The sequence below is a fragment of the Lissotriton helveticus genome, chromosome 8 (genome assembly GCF_964261635.1).
Source record: "Lissotriton helveticus chromosome 8, aLisHel1.1, whole genome shotgun sequence".
Lineage (NCBI taxonomy): Eukaryota > Metazoa > Chordata > Amphibia > Caudata > Salamandridae > Lissotriton > Lissotriton helveticus.
Genome location: NC_136069.1, coordinates 478,696,109 through 478,713,298, shown reverse-complemented (window position 1 = coordinate 478,713,298; position 17,190 = coordinate 478,696,109). Strand labels below are relative to the sequence as shown.

Sequence of the window (17,190 nt, the reverse complement as noted above, 5' to 3'; positions counted from 1 at the left end):
ACTGTAGGAAGGCGTGTGCACACGTCCCAGTACGGGACTCAGGTTGACTTGCTGCTGCGGTAAAAGGTCCCTTATTTTCTTTATGGGGCCATCTGTTTTGCCCCATAAAGAAGATAAGAAAGCTTTAACTGCAGCAGTAAGTCAAGTAAGCCATTCTGAAAAGGGGCTCACAGAGAAAGAAGAACGTCACTAGGACCTCTTCTCCAATGGCTGGCCACAGTTTAGGACGCCAGCCAATTGAAAAGTGGGGCAGGGCTTAACCTCGCTAGTGAAAAATACTCAATGTTATTAAATCTCGCCAGCTCCACTGCGCATGTCTGCGCAGCCATCGCAAGCCGAGACCTAAAAAGGTAGTATTATTCGTAGGAGGGGCAGGGGTTGGGGGGGATATTTATACAAACTTATGTGCACATTTTTCCAAATGCCAAAAATGGGAGGGGGACTCAGCACAGGGTAGGCAGGGATAGTTAAGTAAACCCAAATAAATGCTGACATCAGTAGCCACCTGCCCAATGTTCAGGGTCAGTATCTTTGTGTGATAATGTGCACTGTAAGGTCATTCCAAGAAGTCTTCCTATAAGTGCAACAACCAGGCAAGCTGGTAGAAATTTGAATTGAATTTCTGCATGTGCTTTCTGCCACTTTTCAATTCGTGGAAGTTCAGGATGAAATGATCATGGGATAGTGGCAAAAAAATGAATAGCAAAAATACAAAGGTCCTCACCAACTACAGCGTATAGCACGCCAGAAGCAGCTATTGAAATAATACATGAATTGCAAAGTTTTAGATGCATGACAGAAATGTCTACGCAGGGCAGCAGGAAGCTGAAAGTGGGAAACATAAGATGAGAAGAAGAGATCAGATGAGGATGAGATTCCCACAGGGGCGATACTGCTGGGCAACATGTTTCAAATGGGAAATGACAAGCATTGCCAAGCAAACACACAAATCTACAAAAGTATAAATAACTATGTAATTTCGCCAGGGTCTGTAGACCTAAACAGGTAGCAAGAAGGGCGCACCATGTTCAAACAACATCTACCTTTGCAGAAATAAAACATTTTGACAAAAAATCCTAGTATAGAGGGAAAGAACAAATAAACAGAGGAATGTGTTCAGGGAATCTGATTCACTAACAGAGACATAGGACTTTACTCCAGGCTGATACTATTTGGAAGCCATCTTGGTTGGGGCAGAGCACTGCTATTAACTGAAACTTTGTCTTTTCACCTATTAGTGAAGCTGAGAATATGGGCAAACTTTGATACTTTTCGCATCTTTTGTTTAGATGGTAGACATTGCTGTGTTTAATTCCTGAGCTTGCTAGGACCTGTATTAAACTATATTACTGTCAGTCACTGGCACGGATTTCCGCCATAAAATCCAGGGAAAGTGTTACTAAATACAGAAGCGTTTCAGTAAATTAAGATCCGAATTCTTTAATCTAAAACATGTCAGGTAACCATCTAAAACCGGAAGGTATGAACTCATTCTCAATAATTTACCCTCCCAGTATTACTAAAAAGGCCTCCAAATCTTTTAAACAAAACCTTCTCAGAACTAATCCAGAAACACTAATACTAGACCCATCCTTCAACTGAAAAGAAGGCGTGATTATTAACGACTTAGTTTTCTTTACCACTAAAACGGCCAAATGGAGAAACACAATAAATAACTTACTGAAAATACAGGAATCAAAAAACATTCCCTATGGAACTAAGTTGTTCATTACTCCATATAGAAAACTTAGGGCAACATTAAATATAATGTGTTATAAAAATGGCACGTTTCTCATACAAGCTGCCAATAAAGATCTGGAACGTTTTGACGAATTCTTCTCAATATAAAAAAAACATGTCCTCAGCAGCTCCACCTTAAAAAGAAACCATCCAAACATAAATTCCTAAGCCATCATTGTCCCACATGGGAACCAACCAGCTATGGTTGAAATCAGCAGGGAGAGTGACTCTCAACAACCTATTCAAGTTATATCGATTGATTACAGTAACACTAATGAAGAACTTCAAACATGGCATCAGGAAACCAATAGTTCGTAAGCTAATGCAAATGATAGCGCTAGTGTGCTAGTTGGCATAAACAACAATATTGAAGCCCAAAGGTTACTTCAGGAAGCCAATTTTTCGAATGATAATGAAAATGAACCTGCCAAGCCTATAGAATCCCAGCAGACGGATCATGCTGTGGCATTTAAAGACAGTTCACCCAATGACGAACAACAATTGTATCATGAATCCAATAAAACAGAAGTCAGGGGCAACAACACACATCAAGCATTAGTTTCCTCACCTTTCGGCTCGAGCTCCCATCCTACCCCTAACACTGATCTCGACCCGCTAATGGGAACAGTCAGCAGGTTGGAAATTACACAAATCGAACAAGATATCGGGAGTGGCTCGCATGTGAACGTCACAGGGAGTCGCGGATCTGTTCCTAAGCACAAAAAAACATGCTCAGATCCCGCAGAGATAATCAAAGCAAACATTCCAAGAGGGACACACACACAACAGCCCACTAGCATAGCATAGGTTAGACTCGGAAACAGAACCCCACAAACAAATAGGGATTTTATAAATCTCAGCTCACAATCTAGCAAGACTTACAAAGCCATGCTCTCCGCTATTAGAGATATGAAAAACCTGCTGTGCATATCTGAAAAATTGCTTGCAAAAATGGATGTTCTTCAGTCTTCCTTCCTTGAAACACAAGTCAAACACCGTTCCACCCCAATGGAGACTTCAAACAGAATTTACCGCCCTCGCGCGCAACTCAGCTATCTCACAGATAGTGAGATATTATCCATCCTGTCTACATATGAACCCACTCCTACCTCTCAAACCAAGATAGGAGAAAACAATATCCAAACTATAGTAACGAATGCTGGCAGAACTTCTCTGTCTAACAATAGAAGGATCAATGACAACAACCTAAAGAAAGTGGCATTAATGCCTGAAGAGTCTGAGCCGCCATTTAGCAATGCGCAGAAACACATTCGGTGCATACTACTCAACTGTCGTTCAGCAAATAAACACGCGGCTGACATAGCCGACCTCATACTTAACCATGAAATTTACGTAACCATTCTAACTGAAACGTGGCTTTCTGACTCGTCTTCGCCATGCTTAGACCTGTTAGTCCGCCCGTACTACCAGCTTATGAGACAGGACAGAAATAACAGAAAAGGCGGAGGCATCACTTGTAAACACAGATCAGACATTTCCATCACAAAAATACAGGCTAACCCTTTAGAGTCTTGTGAATATCTAGGCATGTCTTTAAGATCAGCAGATAACCAAAACTGTAAACTCCATGCACTCTACCACCCCCCGGGTACAAAGACCAAGTTCATCGACCAGATGATAGAAATCATTACTACCAACTCTAATTTGCAGTCTAACGATATCTTCTTTTTTTTTGTCAAATCTGTTTATTAGCATTTTTTATGTTTTCAAAATACAGTATAAAGGACGATCAGGTTATCATGACATTCCGGTCTCGCCGGTCCAACATACAATTGTTTCAGGTCTATACAGAAGGAAATCATGCTGCCGCGCTGACAGTGTCACCTATTTGAGAGTCATGTGCTTAAATGTGACTGGTACTTGGAGGACCTAGTCCGGCTCCCTCCACACACGTTCTGGACTATCCGGCAGTTCAGTCTTGCACAAGAACATGCATTTAGGGTGGATCTCTGTTCTATGTACTTGCGTCCAGAGATGACATTTATCCAACCGTTATATAACAAAATAAAATGCTAACAATCTTTAAACATTAGCAGCAAATCACATGCAATCATGTGTAGTTATACTTCCCCCTCCCTTCCCTTCCCCCCGCCCCTCCCTCGGCACCCCCCCACATGCATACCTATATCTAGGAGTAAACGTACATCGCAGGCCTCAGGGCCTAAAGACTGGAATACTGCATGACAGGTTATCCGGGTAGCAAGACATCCCACGGTACGCTCCAGTCCATCCGTCTAGCTACTTAGGTCGCTTCAGCAGCCGAATCGCTAGTCCCCCCTGGCAACTGTAGGGCATTAAGCATATGTTCCCAACGTTCCGCCAAAGGTTCCTTTCGGAGCCCTATAGTTTCCTCCCTCCGTATCGCTATCCATTCTGCCCGGGCCCATGCCTGAAGTGAGAAGACCCACGCCTGCGCAGCAGGCGGCTCGTGTGCCTTCCACCTCTTCGTGAGGAGACGCTTTGCCACCACCAATCCCAGGTCTAAAAAGCGGGAGGATGCCTTATCTGTGGGTGGCCTCTTGAATTGGTGTAGGATGTACTCAGGCCAGGTAAAGGGGATGATTCGACCCGTGCACACCCTAAGCATTCCGCTTATCGCATTCCAATAAGCACCCAATCTGGGGCAGTTCCATAGGAGATGAATGATGCCTGCGTCTAGTCCATCGCATCTAGGGCAGGACGCATCGGTATGGTGAAAATACCTATTAACTAACTCAGGTGTAAGATAAGCTCTATGCACGATGAAGAGCTGTATCTGGCGGAAGCGCATGTTTCGGGGAATACGCGTCGGGCTTTTGAGAACTCTCTCCCAGTCCTTATCCGTCAGCACTCTCTCCATGTCTCGCTCCCATTTGCCTCTAAGCGGGGTCAAGTCAATCTCTGTGTGGGCTCTTAGCGATGCGGCAAACCAACGGACCAGGTGCCTGCCCCTTCCCATAACGTGCAGATATTGTATGGTTAGATGTTGTTCAGGCTCTGTCGTCATGTCTCCCCATTTGGCCGCCATTTGTGCTACGAGCGAACGATGTAGCAGAAATCCCCTGGGGGGTAGCCCGTCCTCAGACACTAGCGTCTCATAGGCCACTAGTGCTCCGTCTCTGAAGAGATCGCCCAGCGTTTGGATGTCCGCATCCATCCACTGCTTCAACATAGGGTGTGCGGTAGCCCCCCCGCTCCCTGGAGAGCCATCCAAGGGTATGGCAGGCGCATATGGTAGCACTTTTCGGGTGAGGAACAAGGCTCTATGGAAGCACTTGTATGCCACCGCCAGCAACTGTGGGTCAAGTTTCCCAGGTGCCGTCAGCGGGTTGAAGAGCCTGGTGACACGGCACAAAGAGTATGGCGGCTCGATCGTAGCCGTATCTTCCCTCCCTTTATCTGCCAGCCAGCGGGCAATCCATTGCAGCTGCGCCGCCCGATAGTAGTGTTCAAAGCAAGGGGCTGCAAGTCCTCCCCTGTCAGTCGGCAGAAAGAGTTTCGTCAGCGCTAGCCGATGCCGAGATGCGCCCCAGATGAAGTCCCGCAGGACCGTGTTAAGTTTTGAAAAGAAGGGGGCCGGGATACATAGTGGGAGGTTGACAAAATAATAGAGGAGCCTGGGGAGCATTACCATTTTGGCAAGGGCTACTCTGCCCGTGATTGTCAACGGAAGCGTGGACCAAAAGGCTATCTGAGACCTGAGCGCAGTCACCGCCCGCCCCAGATTTCCATCAAGCAGGTCAGCTGGCTGTCAGTAGATCTGGATCCCCAGATACTTAAAAGTGTCTGCCTGCCATCGGACTCTCGTGCCCCCCAGGCTGTACTCCGGATCCTCCACCCCGCCATCAAACGCATATGAACAGGACTTGGCCGCATTTACCTTGAGTCCCGAGATTTCTGCGAACTGGCTCAGCAGTTGCGCCAGCTGCTCAGGTATGCTGGTCATGTCTCGCACAAATACCAGCAGGTCATCAGCATACAGAGAAACCTGATGTGTTGCGTCCCCCAGGGGGATTCCCGTATCTAAGTTCTGCCGCAGTGCCGCCGCCAGAGGCTCTATCACCAGTGCAAACAGCAGGGGCAACAGGGGACAGCCTTGCCTAGTGCCCCTGCCCAGCGCTACCTCTTCGGAGATGTAGGGGCCCAGCCGCACAGGCACTACAGGGTTTTTGTAAAGAAGATCGACCATTTGGAGGAACTCCAGGTCAAACCCAAAGCGCATTAACACCTCTGCTAAGTACCCCCACCCTAGGCAGTCAAAAGCCTTTTCCAGGTCGAGTATTAGGCAGCCTGCTCTGGGCCACTTCCTGGGCGCCTCTGCTGCTATCCGAAAGAACCTTCTAAGGTTCAAGGATGTGGACCGCGCCGGCACAAATCCATTTTAGTCAGTATGCATAAGATGCGGTACCACTGGTGCTAGCCTTTCAGCAAGCAGCTTCGCTAGAATTTTGTAGTCTACATTGAGCATCGCCAATGGCCTGTATGAGCCCAGTTGCATTGTATCCCTATCCGGCTTAGGTAATGAGACCAAGAAAGCCTCCCTCATGGACGAAGGTAGTGAGCCCTCATCTATTGCTTTGCTATACACGTGAAGGAGGAAGGGCGCTAAGGTGTCTTTGTAGGCCTTATAGTATTCGGCAGGCAGCCCATCGGGCCTGGCGTCTTCAGAGCCTGGATCGCGTCTCCCACCTCTTCCAATGTGAGAGGCGCATTGAGGGTGCCCTGGTGCTCCTTCGAGACCACAGGCAAGATGACCAAGTCAAGAAAGTTTCCTAATGCATGCCTGGGACCGACTCCACGGGCCCTATACAGTTGCGTGTAGTTATGAACAACTGTGCCCCTGCACTAACACAAAAAGTGCAAATATTCCAACTTTTTCAATAAGATTGTATACATGTAATAGTGACACATAGCACAGCAATCTAAACAGTTGGTGGTGGTACGTAATTCAGTGACACATGGTTGAATGAGACAGGTAAGTCAATCAATAGTCTGTAATTGGAGTGTCCATTTTCTGTTTATTGTTCCGTTTCGAAAGCCAACACGTGTTTCATCGCAAGGAACAAATGCGAATCTTCAGGGCTAAACAAAAATACAGAGTATATCTTTACTAAATATGTTCTGTTTGTAGAATTTTCACAACGACGGGTGACTTTTGGTGTCACCCTGGTGACATACGGCATGCTAAAAAGGTGGGTGGGTGACTTTGTGTCTGTGTGAAGAACAGTCATGGCTAGAGTGACATGTGTGACATGGTGGCGTGTGTGATATCAAACGATATTTCTTAAATAAAAGTGACTGGTATGGCTCGTTATTAAACATTTGTGACAACTGGCCGGTCAGAGAGGTGAAGTGGTAAGGCAGATGGTGTGTGTCATAGAAAGGACGGTATCCCCAGTTACTCGTGAATTACATATGTGAACATTTTGGAATCACACTGTATAAAAAGTTATGGCAGTGTTGCATAATTCCGGTTGTACATATACTGCTATGCTGAGAATGCGGTGATCAAATATACACAGTCTTTTTTTTTAATCATGTCTGTTCTATCTAGGTCAAAATGCAAATTTGTCATGCCAGACATACCTGGGAAAGGAAGTGCTGGGTCGGATAGAACAGAAAGAGAGGCGCAAAGGGACCGGTCAGTACGTGGTCTATGTTGATAGTAACACACGAGATTTCAATGTCAAAAAGTAAAAAGGAGACAAGTTAAAAAGCAAGTTTTTAGAAACAAACAAGGGGAAAGAGAATCCACTTGGATAATGCGCCTTCGAAGCATAGAGTGCGGTTTAAATTATGACCCAGAATTACAATTTTTCTTAGGTGACTAGGGATGCAACCCTTGCTAACTGTATGTCTAGTGCTGTAATTCTCTTTCCCCTGTAAGAACTTTAACATGAACATGTACTGATACAAATAACAGCATGTTAAGGTAACTGTATTGTTGTTTTCATTTTGCGTTCTATATCAGCCAGTGTACACAACTTGGCAAATGCACAAACAGCTGTTCCCCCTAATCATAAGCACCCATTAAGGACATTTCTGATCCTTCGTGTGACCCCTAAAACAAAAAATCGTACCCAATCGGCAATAATGAACCTAATTTACCCCTACCCGGGCAATTAAATCTAACGCATCTCGTGCACGTCTTTCAACCGAGACCAACCATAGGTTTATTATCTAATTTATGTATGCAGACACACCTGCATGACAATGCTCATATTTACCCAGCTGGGTGTTTTCGTTACATATATTTTGAAGTCCAATCAGACTTTTGACGTTTTATGATTGAGGTTCTTTTGGACCTCACATTAAGTTTAAGTCTATCACCTCTTTTATGTTATCCACTATCTTAAAATTTTGTGCTAGGAACATACTGATTTTTTTCATAGTGCTTCCAATTTTCAAACAGAAAATATAAATAGAAAAGATCTATTTCAGTATGATAAAGAGGTGTTCCATAACTTTGAGCTATAAACGAGAAGGCTAAAGTTTACACCGATCCTGGGCACGTCTAGAAACCCCGGCCGTGCCCGTGCTCGTGTCTTTGAAAAACAACATCCATTGAGGGGTGTTGTGTATTTCTTCTACCCAACTACACAGGGTAGTGTTTCTTCTTCTTTCGGCCACTCTTTCTTTAATAGAGCTTGAAGACTACGCTCTAGTCTCTCCAGCGTACATAACACGCAAATGGTACTTAAAGGAACTCCACTTCCGGTCACGTGTCCGTATCCGAAACACGGCGCCGGGAAACTACAAGAGGGAGAAAGTCGTCCCCTAGGTAAGCGCTTTGGGTCCCATGAATTTTGCGACCCCTTATAACATGCCAACAACATTAGCAAAACGTTTCGTATCCCATGTGATACATGGAGACTAAAACCCCTCCTTTCACTTTTTTCTAAAGACTAGGTTTTTCGTTGGCCACGAGCGCACCCGCCCAAACAACGAAGACCTCTCTCCTCCCGGTCTCCACTTAACCTGCCAACTACTGAGGTAGGTGGGCGTCCACCCTCTTGCGCCTTTTCTGCTGTTTTGTGCTCATTGTTTCTGAGACGACGCAATTTTGATTTTGACTTTGCGTTTCAAACCTTACCTGATTTGCAGATTTGTCTTTTTGTACTTAAGAGACATTCGTCCTAGAATTCGATACTTGGGATTCCACCCACAACGTGGTAAATACCCTTTGAGTTAAAACTCCAAGAGAACGAATTTTGGAGTTTCCTGGTGAGTTCCTTTATTTTTACAGACAGCACCCTACTATCTACGATAATGAGTGTCAGTCCGAGGCTATATATCTCATGCAGCCCTGTCCCCCGGCCTTGGAATATTGATATTTTGGAGTCTTTTGGGTTTCCTGTCGCATACTATTATTTTTGAAATCATATCCTGCTATGGTGTAACATATATAACCTTCTCTTCCCACATCCAAACCTAATGCCCAGCCGTTTTGTTTGTTTCTAAAAACTTGCTTTTTAACTTGTCTCCTTTTTACTTTTTGACATTTATTTCTCACGTACCCATTTTTTCCTCCGTCTCTCTTCTATCTTTCTCTTTTTTCTCGTTGAAATCTCGTGTGTTACTATCAACATAGACCACGTACTGACCGGTCCCTTTGCGCCTCTCTTTCTGTTCTATCCGACCCAGCACTTCCTTTCCCAGGTATGTCTGGCATGACAAATTTGCATTTTGACCTAGATAGAACAGACATGATTAAAAAAAAAGACTGTGTATATTTGATCACCGCATTCTCAGCATAGCAGTATATGTACAACCGGAATTATGCAACACTGCCATAACTTTTTATACAGTGTGATTCCAAAATGTTCACATATGTAATTCACGAGTAACTGGGGATACCGTCCTTTCTATTACACACACCATCTGCCTTACCACTTCACCTCTCTGACCGGCCAGTTGTCACAAATGTTTAATAACGAGCCATACCAGTCACTTTTATTTAAGAAATATCGTTTGATATCACACACGCCACCATGTCACACATGTCACTCTAGCCATGACTGTTCTTCACACAGACACAAAGTCACCCACCCACCTTTTTAGCATGCCGTATGTCACCAGGGTGACACCAAAAGTCACCCGTCGTTGCGAAAATTCTACAAACAGAACATATTTAGTAAAGATATACTCTGTATTTTTGTTTAGCCCTGAAGATTCGCATTTGTTCCTTGCGATGAAACACGTGTTGGCTTTCGAAACGGAACAATAAACAGAAAATGGACACTCCAATTACAGACTATTGATTGACTTACCTGTCTCATTCAACCATGTGTCACTGAATTACGTACCACCACCAACTGTTTAGATTGCTGTGCTATGTGTCACTATTACATGTATACAATCTTATTGAAAAAGTTGGAATATTTGCACTTTTTGTGTTAGTGCAGGGGCACAGTTGTTCATATCTATTGTAGACCAGGTCTCTGGCCTCATTGAGTGGTTGTGCGGTATTACCACTCGCCCTATTGCCTACACCATTTACCCTTGTTTTTCCACTATCTAGCGGTTACCCAGGCGTGCGCCCAGTTGATCTGGAATTCCTAACAAGACCTCAGCAGCTGTTTTTTACCATATCAGATTGCCAGAGTGGGCTGCCCCCGCCAGTACTCCTAATACTGCACCATCTAAACTTTCTTAACAATCTAAACGCATCCCTTACAATATGGATAGAGACAAAGTAGCCGCAGACCTATTTGAAAATTTAGCCAAAGGCATGCCAACTCACACAGCAGCAGCTATCTCAGGTCCCCCTCGAGTAGAGGGCCTTAAAGAAAAATTCAAAAAACTAGAAAAATTGAAGATGCAAGAGAACTCACGATGGTGGGATGCCACCACTTTGAAGCAATACATGCGCCTCAAGCAAATACCCAGAGGCTTACGCTCTCAAATCTTTCCGACCTATGACAATCTAGATGTAGACCTTATGAAAAAATGGGAAGACTCTGTGAACAACAATTCTTTTGTCCTCATGGACATTCTTATAGAAAGTGCTGACCGCAAAACTCTGAAACTACAGGGTGAAATAGCTGTACTGGAACAAGAAATAAAAGATCTCAACCTGCCAGAACCAACTGTAAAAAATTATACCATTTTGGATGAGGTTTTACTTAAACATCAGGAAGAGATCAAGAATAGAAAAGCAAGACAAATCAAAAGAGACGATGGTGACTACCGCAACGGTAGAGTGTTCACTTTCGACCGTAAATATGATGCCCTGATTCCCTCTACTAAATCTAAGAAACCAGAGGGCAACACATCTGCCCCAGGCTCTATCTCATCAAGTACCACATCCTTAAACACTGTAGGTATGAGTGAACCTGAAACAGAAAGTGAAGACAATCTAGACGCGAACAGCAGTCCTTTTTTAGTAGAAATGGAACGCATTCGCAAAGGGAACAGGGCGCAATCCCGAAGAGGCCCTACACCTCCAAAACCCACAGAGGGACCGGGGGGGCAAACGACGATTATCGCAAAAAGCTAAGATCAGGGAGAACACAGAAGTAGATAACATCGACAAGGAGGTACAAGTTATCAACCTATCCTCCTTCCCCCTCACCTCTGATATGACAAATTTACTCTCAAAAGGTTTGAGTTTTAATCCTTACTCCACCGGAGATATTTGTCAAACAAAAATAGATCTCTTTAAATTTGTCCGTAACCTAAAAATCAAAAAATATTTTGCAGGAAAGGTTCCTACCAAGAAACACATCAAAAACATTCCTGATGTATTGAATGATAATGTTGCACATACAATATAAGATATACAAGCGGTCCATCTATTATTGTCTATTACTGAACGGGAAGACAGCCCTATGGAAATGGGGCAACTTTTAGAGGAACTTAACATAGACATGGACCTTGGAGTAGCCAGTGGTCTTAAATCCAAGTCCACATGGACTCCCACATTGCCAGGCGGCAACAATATTGACAATTTTCACAGACATGTGTTGGAAGACCTCAACAAAATCAACACCAAAAGACTACAAGAAAATTTCATATTCAAAGACAACTTAACCAAAGGAGAGCGTAACGCCCTGTCTGTACTGACGTTGAATCCCTCCATTATTATTCGTGAGGCAGATAAAGGAGGAAACATTGTGGTAATGAACGCAGAAGACTACAACAATGAGATAATGACTCAATTAGCAGACCTCTCCTGCTATGAACCTATCGCATCTAACCCCATGGGTGTGCTCACAAAGACTGTCAACGACAACCTACTGAAATGGAAAGAAGATGGTCTCCTTAACGAAGAGGAATATATGTACCTGAAAGTATTGAAACCAACATATCCATGGCTTTATACCCTTCCTAAGATTCACAAAGATCTCCCATTTCCCCCTGGCAGACCGATAGTCTCAGGAATTGGAGGTCCGACTGAAAGACTTGCAGAATATGTTGATCTATTTCTGGGCCCACTTGTCAGAAATCTCCCCTCATACATCCAAGACTCCAAACATATTCTGAGCTTGCTAGGAGATTTAGAATGGCAACCGGGCACCACATTAGTTACTATGGATGTGGTTGCTCTTTATACCAGCATCAATCCACAACTAGGTATCAAAGCAATCACTAGAGTGCTGTCTAAACGGCCGGCCTCTCTTTGGGCACATACACAAATGCTCATCTCCATGATGAAATTGATCCTAGACAACAACTTTTTCATGTTTAATAAAAAATGGTACCAACAGAAACGCGGAGTAGCCATGGGTTCTAAATTCTCACCCTCCTTCGCCAACCTTTTTATGGGAGCATTCGAATCAGACCATCTCTGGGGTACATCCAGCAGTCAATACACAGATTCCATTCTGTTCTGGGGTCGTTACATAGATGATTGCATCTTACTATGGACCGGGACTGATGTTCTACTACAAAGTTTTTTTGACTATCTCAACAACAATGTTTGGGAACTCAGTTTCACCATGAAACAGAGCAAATCGCATATTGAATTTCTAGATTTAGAATTCTATGTAATTGACAACACCCTACAGAGCAAACTATACAGGAAACCCACATCCTGTAATGCAATCCTAAGAGCAGATAGTTTTCATCCATTCCATCAGATCAAATCTATACCGTATGGCGAATTTCTTCGTGCGAGACGAAACTGCAGCGATGATGATGAACTGGATAAAACAATCAATGATATGAATCTGAGATTCACCAAACGAGGTTACCCAAGAGCAATCTTGTCGAAAGCAAGATCCAAATTAAACAAAATTAAGAGAGAGGAAACTCTGAGGACCAAAGAACCTCAGACAAAGAAAGAGAATACAGTGAGAATGATAACGGAATACAATGCTCTACACAACCCGATCAGGACCAGTATGACCAAGCACTGGAAATTGTTAAGAGATGATTCTACACTAAAAGAATTGATCCCGACCGCCCCTCAAATTACATTTCGCAAAGGGAGGACACTAAGAAACAGGCTCAGTCCCACGGTGCCACGGTTGGATAGAAATCCCACATGGCTAACCCAACGTAGCAATGGCTTCTTCAAATGTGGACTATGCCCAATGTGCAAATGGGCCAAACACAAGACCAAAACACTTCACAGGCCCCTCAGAAGATTTATATGAGATCAGAACCAACATAAACTGCACCACTAAATATGTAGTTTACATCATCGAATGCCATTGTGGGAAGAAGTATGTTGGCAGCACAATAAGATCTTTAAAAGAAAGAATCTCTGAACATATGAGAGCAATTTTGAAGCAAGATCCCAAATACCCCGTGGCACTCCATGTAGCTAAATGCCAACCGAACATAGATGATTTTCAAGTTACTTTCTATGGAATAGAAACTGTGCCTATCCACGTGAGGGGTGGAAACCGAGAACTACTTTTAAGACGCAAAGAAGCCACTTGGATAATGCGCCTTCGAAGCATAGAGTGCGGTTTAAATTATGACCCAGAATTACAATTTTTCTTAGGTGACTAGGGATGCAACCCTTGCTAACTGTATGTCTAGTGCTGTAATTCTCTTTCCCCTGTAAGAACTTTAACATGAACATGTACTGATACAAATAACAGCATGTTAAGGTAACTGTATTGTTGTTTTCATTTTGCGTTCTATATCAGCCAGTGTACACAACTTGGCAAATGCACAAACAGCTGTTCCCCCTAATCATAAGCACCCATTAAGGACATTTCTGATCCTTCGTGTGACTCCTAAAACTAAAAATCGTACCCAATCGGCAATAATGAACCTAATTTACCCCTACCCGGGCAATTAAATCTAACGCATCTCGTGCACGTCTTTCAACCGAGACCAACCATAGGTTTATTATCTAATTTATGTATGCAGACACACCTGCATGACAATGCTCATATTTACCCAGCTGGGTGTTTTCGTTACATATATTTTGAAGTCCAATCAGACTTTTGACGTTTTATGATTGAGGTTCTTTTGGACCTCACATTATGTTTAAGTCTATCACCTCTTTTATGTTATCCACTATCTTAAAATTTTGTGCTAGGAACATACTGATTTTTTTCATAGTGCTTCCAATTTTCAAACAGAAAATATAAATAGAAAAGATCTATTTCAGTATGATAAAGAGGTGTTCCATAACTTTGAGCTATAAACGAGAAGGCTAAAGTTTACACCGATCTTGGGCACGTCTAGAAACCCCGGCCGTGCCCGTGCTCGTGTCTTTGAAAAACAACATCCATTGAGGGGTGTTGTGTATTTCTTCTACCCAACTACACAGGGTAGTGTTTCTTCTTCTTTCGGCCACTCTTTCTTTAATAGAGCTTGAAGACTACGCTCTAGTCTCTCAAGCGTACATAACACGCAAATGGTACTTAAAGGAACTCCACTTCCGGTCACGTGTCCGTATCCGAAACACGGCGCCGGGAAACTACAAGAGGGAGAAAGTCGTCCCCTAGGTAAGCGCTTTGGGTCCCATGAATTTTGCGACCCCTTATAACATGCCAACAACATTAGCAAAACGTTTCGTATCCCATGTGATACATGGAGACTAAAACCCCTCCTTTCACTTTTTTCTAAAGACTAGGTTTTTCGTTGGCCACGAGCGCACCCGCCCAAACAACGAAGACCTCTCTCCTCCCGGTCTCCACTTAACCTGCCAACTACTGAGGTAGGTGGGCGTCCACCCTCTTGCGCCTTTTCTGCTTTTTTGTGCTCATTGTTTCTGAGACTACGCAATTTTGATTTTGACTTTGCGTTTCAAACCTTACCTGATTTGCAGATTTGTCTTTTTGTACTTAAGAGACATTCGTCCTAGAATTCGATACTTGGGATTCCACCCACACCGTGGTAAATACCCTTTGAGTTAAAACTCCAAGAGAACAAATTTTGGAGTTTCCTGGTGAGTTCCTTTATTTTTACAGACAGCACCCTACTATCTACGATAATGAGTGTCAGTCCGAGGCTATATATCTCATGCAGCCCTGTCCCCCGGCCTTGGAATATTGATATTTTGGAGTCTTTTGGGTTTCCTGTCGCATACTATTATTTTTGAAATCATATCCTGCTATGGTGTAACATATATAACCTTCTCTTCCCACATCCAAACCTAATGCCCAGCCGTTTTGTTTGTTTCTAAAAACTTGCTTTTTAACTTGTCTCCTTTTTACTTTTTGACATTTATTTCTCACGTACCCATTTTTTCCTCCGTCTCTCTTCTATCTTTCTCTTTTTTCTCGTTGAAATCTCGTGTGTTACTATCAACATAGACCACGTACTGACCGGTCCTTTTGCGCCTCTCTTTCTGTTCTATCCGACCCAGCACTTCCTTTCCCAGGTATGTCTGGCATGACAAATTTGCATTTTGACCTAGATAGAACAGACATGATTCAAAAAAAAGACTGTGTATATTTGATCACCGCATTCTCAGCATAGCAGTATATGTACAACCGGAATTATGCAACACTGCCATAACTTTTTATACAGTGTGATTCCAAAATGTTCACATATGTAATTCACGAGTAACTGGGGATACCGTCCTTTCTATTACACACACCATCTGCCTTACCACTTCACCTCTCTGACCGGCCAGTTGTCACAAATGTTTATTAACGAGCCATACCAGTCACTTTTATTTAAGAAATATCGTTTGATATCACACACGCCACCATGTCACACATGTCACTCTAGCCATGACTGTTCTTCACACAGACACAAAGTCACCCACCCACCTTTTTAGCATGCCGTATGTCACCAGGGTGACACCAAAAGTCACCCGTCGTTGCGAAAATTCTACAAACAGAACATATTTAGTAAAGATATACTCTGTATTTTTGTTTAGCCCTGAAGATTCGCATTTGTTCCTTGCGATGAAACACGTGTTGGCTTTCGAAACGGAACAATAAACAGAAAATGGACACTCCAATTACAGACTATTGATTGACTTACCTGTCTCATTCAACCATGTGTCACTGAATTACGTACCACCACCAACTGTTTAGATTGCTGTGCTATGTGTCACTATTACATGTATACAATCTTATTGAAAAAGTTGGAATATTTGCACTTTTTGTGTTAGTGCAGGGGCACAGTTGTTCATATCTATTGTAGACCAGGTCTCTGGCCTCATTGAGTGGTTGTGAGGTATTACCACTCGCCCTATTGCCTACACCATTTACCCTTGTTTTTCCACTATCTAGCGGTTACCCAGGCGTGCGCCCAGTTGATCTGGAATTCCTAACAAGACCTCAGCAGCTGTTTTTTACCATATCAGATTGCCAGAGTGGGCTGCCCCCCGCCAGTACTCCTAATACTGCACCATCTAAACTTTCTTAACAATCTAAACGCATCCCTTACAATATGGATAGAGACAAAGTAGCCGCAGACCTATTTGAAAATTTTGCCAAAGGCATGCCAACTCACACAGCAGCAGCTATCTCAGGTCCCCCTCGAGTAGAGGGCCTTAAAGAAAAATTCAAAAAACTAGAAAAATTGAAGATGCAAGAGAACTCACGATGGTGGGATGCCACCACTTTGAAGCAATACATGCGCCTCAAGCAAATACCCAGAGGCTTACGCTCTCAAATCTTTCCGACCTATGACAATCTAGATGTAGACCTTATGAAAAAATGGGAAGACTCTGTGAACAACAATTCTTTTGTCCTCATGGACATTCTTATAGAAAGTGCTGACCGCAAAACTCTGAAACTACAGGGTGAAAGAGCTGTACTGGAACAAGAAATAAAAGATCTCAACCTGCCAGAACCAACTGTAAAAAATTATACCATTTTGGATGAGGTTTTACTTAAACATCAGGAAGAGATCAAGAATAGAAAAGCAAGACAAATCAAAAGAGACGATGGTGACTACCGCAACGGTAGAGTGTTCACTTTCGACCGTAAATATGATGCCCTGATTCCCTCTACTAAATCTAAGAAACCAGAGGGCAACACATCTGCCCCAGGCTCTATCTCATCAAGTACCACATCCTTAAACACT

General features: G+C 43.4%; 1 pseudogene; it reads right to left on the bottom strand.

Moving 5' to 3' along the window:
• Positions 1-17,190, bottom strand: part of LOC144773758 (uncharacterized) — a 143,810-nt pseudogene that overhangs the window by 81,266 nt on the left and 45,354 nt on the right.